At 44.9% G+C, this 5883-nt stretch overlaps 1 pseudogene; it reads left to right on the top strand.

The window, feature by feature from the left end:
• Window positions 1-485: 485 nt before the first annotated feature.
• Window positions 486-567, top strand: LOC142583809 (U2 spliceosomal RNA; annotated as a pseudogene).
• The last annotated feature ends 5316 nt before the right edge of the window (window positions 568-5883 follow it).

Raw genomic sequence — 5883 nt, 5'->3', positions numbered from 1 at the left:
CAGGGTGTTTCAGCGAACACGTTCAGTTTTTTTTTTTTTTTTTTTTTACGATTGCCGGATGAAGGTAGCGGAATTCTACTCCATAAGCTAGTCTACTCGAAGAGGTGGGCATTACTTCCACAAAAAAAAAAAAATGAAAAAAGGAAACATAATGGACCAATTAACACAACTTCACTAATTCAGTTTTTAACTATAATTACCTTATGGCGCATATTGCAATTTACAAATTCTAGCGCGTGAAATTGCAAGTCATGCATACTTGAATAGAATTGTGTGGATGACACCATTTATGAGATATAAGCCGTTAAACTTGCGCTAAATATGCACTGTCGTTCCACTTACTCTCTTAAAAGAAAGTTCGTTTTACGCACTGAAGAAAAGAAGTGGAACGCCAATGCATTTCTCAGCAAAGTTCGGGAACCAATATCTCGAAACCGGTGTCATTCTGAGAATTTGTAAAAGTGGATCCGCCTTGCGTACTCCCCTTGCAACTTGGCGGAGTGCTTGAAGCCTGCTTCACCTCCGCCGCGGGTCGGCCCGGCATTGCACTATCTCCGGGATCGGCCCTCGGTTCTTGCACACGCAGAAGAAATATGTACGGAACCCTAGCCATAAACGGCTTCGCTGTAAAATATTTCTCTCTGCTAATGTCTGGTTACATTCACTAAAACTTGCTGAGACTCACAGTTATATATGAGTGCAGTCGTTAGAGCATTTATGTCGACTAGTGAGCGATTTACATTTTGTTCTATTCATTAGGTACCTGCGTCGCCCTTTAATAGGCATAACAGCAGGCGTGATGCATCAATTTGATTAATAGCAGCCTGTCACATTAGTAACAGCCTGTCATCTATTTAATACATGGAAAAAGGCATCATTTGTTAGTTGAGCTGTGAAGTGTTTCAGATTGTATCGCGGTAGAAAAGTGACGTTCAGGTGGAGCGATTGCCCGCCAACTTTTGCAAGGTTATGTCCGCCTACAGCAAGCAGCAACCCTCCTTCTCCTCTTCCTGAATGCAAATAGCATATTATGTAAGAAAGTTGCAGTCTTGAATGGTACAAACAAATGCAAAAAAAACGTCACCTTCAAAATAAATTTCACGAGCTTTCAAAGTATGGTTCCTTCTTCTAAACAGGCAATGTGGCAGCCCATTGCATTCTTCACGCTCTACTCTTGTCTTGGATAAATCTTGTGAAAAAAACTTTATTCTCAGGCTCCTTCTGAGATACTTAAGCAGTTTCCATTGCAATTGTTATGCTACGTAAGAAAGAATGTTCGAAGCTGAACATTTCGTCGCGAGCCACAACGCAGACGAACTATATTAACGCGATAGCGTTAAGGAGCTCGTGTCGCAGAAAAGCCGGTGTCGGCGTCCGCGGCGTTGGCCGTGAGCGATAAATCACGGCAGGCACTTCATAAATAAAAAGCAACTTCCAAGATGGGCTGGGTGGGAATCGAACCAGGGTCTCCGGAGTGTGAGAGGGAGACGTTACCACTGACCCACGAGTTTTTTTTTCTTCGATGCTTCAAAGCGGTGCAAAAGCGCCTCTAGTGAACGCGGTGTTGCCTTAGAAACGAGCTGTTTCTAAGGCTCAGGCGTGCGTCGCTTGCTCAGGCGCACATTTCGTTGTCGCGCCGAACGCTGCGTTGCTCGCCGCTCACCGCGTCCGATGCGGGGCGCGTAGTCGCTGCGCCGTAGCCCATTGTCTTACACCCCTTGGCGGGTCGACGGGAACGCTGTCGCGTTCCACTCTTGAAGGCGAAGTTTAAGCGCCCTCCAATTTTTACGTATTTTATGTAAGCTACTGCAAAGGCTTGAAACATGGATGTTTTAAACTCGGAGCGCGGCACAAGGAAATGGCTATACTTTGATAGCGTTGTATGTAGTTGCATGGCACTGTAATTTGTTGCACAACGTCGTATACGGGCGCCCACCGGCTCCGCCAATACAAGTCGTTCGGGAACAGCGTGAAGACGGGCTTAGTACTTTTTCTTTTCTATAATGTGAATTCATCCAAAAGAGATAGCGAGCGAGAAAGACCACCTATACCTCCTCAATAGCCTCGCTGCCGAGACCGTGCGCAGGCGTTTCTTTGGAAATCAAGACAGGATATAGAGACTGTAAGCAACGCTTTGTTCTACAGTTGTATGTTCTCCTCAGGAAGCGGCATGTTTGCCAGCGACACCTAAGCACACATCGATGAGAAACGATGAGTGGCCATGTTTACTGGCCCCTCTCCATGATTCTTGGCGTTTGGCTAATTTCCTTTTACATAGAGACAGCGCCCGCCACACTTTCCGCGACGGACAAATAACTTGCGACGTCCTTCGTTAGTAACTATGCCAATAAAATGGCATGATTAATTACTGTTTTCTGAATAAACCTGAAACCTGAATGGCATCCGCTGGGTGATGTAGTGCACAACCTTACCTAAGTTGTGCGGATATCGTCATTTATTTGGATATTCACATTGCATTCTCTTCTAAACTCTACTTCTTTTATTAAAAGCGACCATGAACCTTGCTCGAGAAGCGCAAATATAACGGTGGCCCCTGTTTTCACTGAAGAAGTGAAATATTTCCACTTTATATAAAGTTTTCTCGCTCTTTCAATTTACAAACGCGTCTCTTAGATCTCATACCCGCAAAAGCAAATGAACCTGGGGCCGAATTCCCAAAGATTTTCGCACGCAAGTGCTTGTTGATACTGGCCTGCAGCCTTTGCTGATAGTATGTCTAGCATCAGGACTGGCTCGGATTTACCTTTCTAACAATAATTATAGCGTAAGGACTTTTTGAGGATACGGGTCCAGTTCTAGAAGCACAACTGTATTTTTTTTTCTTTGACGAATAGCATTCTTGGGATACTCGCCACCCTTTGGTGTTCTGCTGACTAACCACTATCGCATGAGAACTTGGGTCCCTGGGTTATGTGCCCATTCCTGGCCAATGCAGCAGGATGGGTATGTAGAGAGAGTGAAAGAGAGAAAATTATAAATGAAAGGCAAGGAGGTTAAGTAGGACTGAGCCCTGTCGGTTACCCTACATTGGGGGAAGGGGAAAGGGAAGGGAAAGATTAAGAGAAGACGAGAATGTCCCCTGTGGATATCGCCGACTTGGTAACAGTTTTCTGCTCGACACCCACTGACGGTCACTGAAAGGTATGTATGTACCCCAATAGGGAAGCAAGTCAGGAGATTTCAGTGCAACTGGCTATGTGCCGCTGAATATGTTCCCCAACAAACAACTTGCACCAATGAAGTTGTGCCCATTTGTTGGCCAAAATTAATCCGGAGTCCCTCACTGCGGCCTGCCTCAGATTCAAACGGTGGTGGTTTCGGCACCTAAAAGCCCGAATTCAATTCAAGTCAGGTTGTGTCTATTCTTTGCAAATAACCCAGAATGGGCATGTACCAAATAGACATGAAGGACAAGATCATTCTATGGCACTGGGTACGCTCCACAAAATAGGTGCCAAAATAAACAAATTGTGCCGTAGGGTATGTGCCAATCCTCAGTCAATGCCACAACATGGCTAGGTCGGTACCCGAACAAATAATCAGCTCAATAGGCAAGAAGTGAAGAGAATTCAGCAACAAAAGCAGCGGAGCGTGGAAAAATAATTGATATGAACAAACTGGGACTTGATTACTATTAGACACAGCGCGCACTAACAAACGCGGACGAAGAATAGACAAACACGAGCGCTGACTCACGACTAAAAGTTTATTGCGTTTAAACACGTATATATAGGAAAACTCACACATGCGTACACCCGCGCACCAACATTCCGCAAACCAAAAACAAAGCAACCGTGTGAGCTGGTTGCACAAGCCCCGTTCTGTGAAACCTTTGCTGCCGTGCAATTCGGGACACAGCAAATTCGTAAAAAAAAAAAATAGTATCGCCCTGTCTTTCCCCCATTCCGTCATAAGAAAATCTTGTTAGCACCGCTTAGTGGAAGCGGAAAGAAGTCAACAGGCTAACCATGGCTGGTTACCCTGAACGCACAATCAGGACGACATCCTAAAAACTGGCGAAATGGTTAAAAAGCAAGGAAAGAGCTAGCGATGGAAATGACATTGGTGATCGCAAAAGGCCAGCAGTTATTCCTGATCTGCATGGGCTGGCACATGGCCTCAAAAACGTCGCGAACCGTTATGGTGTTAGAGTGGCTTTTTCTTGCCCAAAGAAATTATCCAGTCGGTACCAGGCTGTGCAATCACGAGCACAAACAAATGTAATCACCATCGTCGTCGTCGTCGTCGTCGTCGTCATCATCATCATCATCATCATCATCATCATCATCATCATCATCATAATCATCAGCCTGGTTACGCCCACTGCAGGGCAAAGGCCTCTCCCATACTTCTCCAAAAACCCCGGTCATGTACCATTTATGGCCATGTCGTCCCTGCAAACTTCTTACTCTCATCCGCCCACCTAACTTTCTGCCGCCCACTGCCACGCTTCCCTTCCCTTGGAATCCAGTCCGTAACTCTTAATGACCATCGGTTATCTTCCCTCCTCATTACATGTCCTGCCCATGCCCCATTTCTTTTTCTTGATTTCAGCTAAGATGTCATTAACTCGCGTTTGTTCCCTCTCCCAATCTCCTCTTTTCTTATCCCTAAACATTACACCCATCATTCTTCTTTCCATAGCTCGTTGCGTCGTCCTCAATTTAAGTAGAACCTTTTTCGTAAGTCTCCAGGTTTCTGCCCCGTAGGTGAGTACTGGTAAGACACAGCTATTATACACATTTCTCTTGAGGGATAATGGCAACCTGCTGTTCATGATCTGAGAATGCCTACAAAACGCCCCCCAGCCCATTCTTATTCTTCTGATTATTTGCGTCTCATGATCCTGATCCGTGGTTACTACCTGCCCTAAGTAGATGTATTCCCTTACCACTTCCAGTGCCTCGCTACCTATTGTAAATTGCTGTTCTCTTCCGAGACTGTTCAACATTACTTTAGTTTTCTGCAGATCAATTTTTAGACCCACTCTTCTGCTTTGCCTCTCCAGGTCAGTGAGCATGCATTGCAATTGGTCCCCTGAGTTACTAAGCAAGGCAATATTATCAGCGAATCGCAAGTTGCTAAGGTATTCTCCATTAACTTTTATCCCCAATTCTTCCCTATCCAGGTCTCTGAATACTTTCTGTAAACGCGCTGTGAATAGCATTGGAGACATCGTATCTCCCTGCCTGACACATTTCTTTATTGGGATTCTGTTGCTTTCTTTATGGTGGAATACGGTGGCTGTGGAGCCGCTATAGATATCTTTCAGTATTTTTACATACGGCTCGTCTACACCCTGATTCCGTAATGCCTCCATGACTGCTGAGGTTTCGACTGAATCAAACGCTTTCTCGTAATCAACGAAAGCTATATATAGGGGTTGGTCATATTCCGCACATTTCTCTATCATCTGATTGATATTGTGAATATGGTCTAATGTTGAGTAGCCTTTACAGAACCCTTGGTGATCCTTTGCTTGACAGTAGTCTAAGGTGTTCCTGATTCTATTTGCGATTACCTTAGTAAATACTTTGTAGGCAACGGACAGTAAGCTGATCAGTCTATAATTTTTCAAGTCTTTGGCGTCCCCTTTCTTATGAATTAGGATTATGTTAGCATTCTTCCAAAATTCCGGTACGCTCGATGTCATGAGGCATTGCGTATACAGGGTGGCCAGTTTCTCTAGAACAATCTGCCCACCATCCTTCAACAAATTTGCTGTTACCTGATCCTCCCCAGCTGCCTTCCCCATTTGCATAACTCCCAAGGCTTTCTTTACTTCTTCCGGCGTTACTTGTGGGATTTCGAATTCCTCTAGACTATTCTCTCTTCCATTATCGTCGTGGGTGCCACTGGTAC

Source organism: Dermacentor variabilis, chromosome 5 (assembly GCF_050947875.1).
Source record: "Dermacentor variabilis isolate Ectoservices chromosome 5, ASM5094787v1, whole genome shotgun sequence".
Taxonomy (NCBI): domain Eukaryota; kingdom Metazoa; phylum Arthropoda; class Arachnida; order Ixodida; family Ixodidae; genus Dermacentor; species Dermacentor variabilis.
The sequence above is the reverse complement of the archived record's forward strand: the minus strand, read 5'-3'. Positions and strand labels throughout refer to the sequence as shown.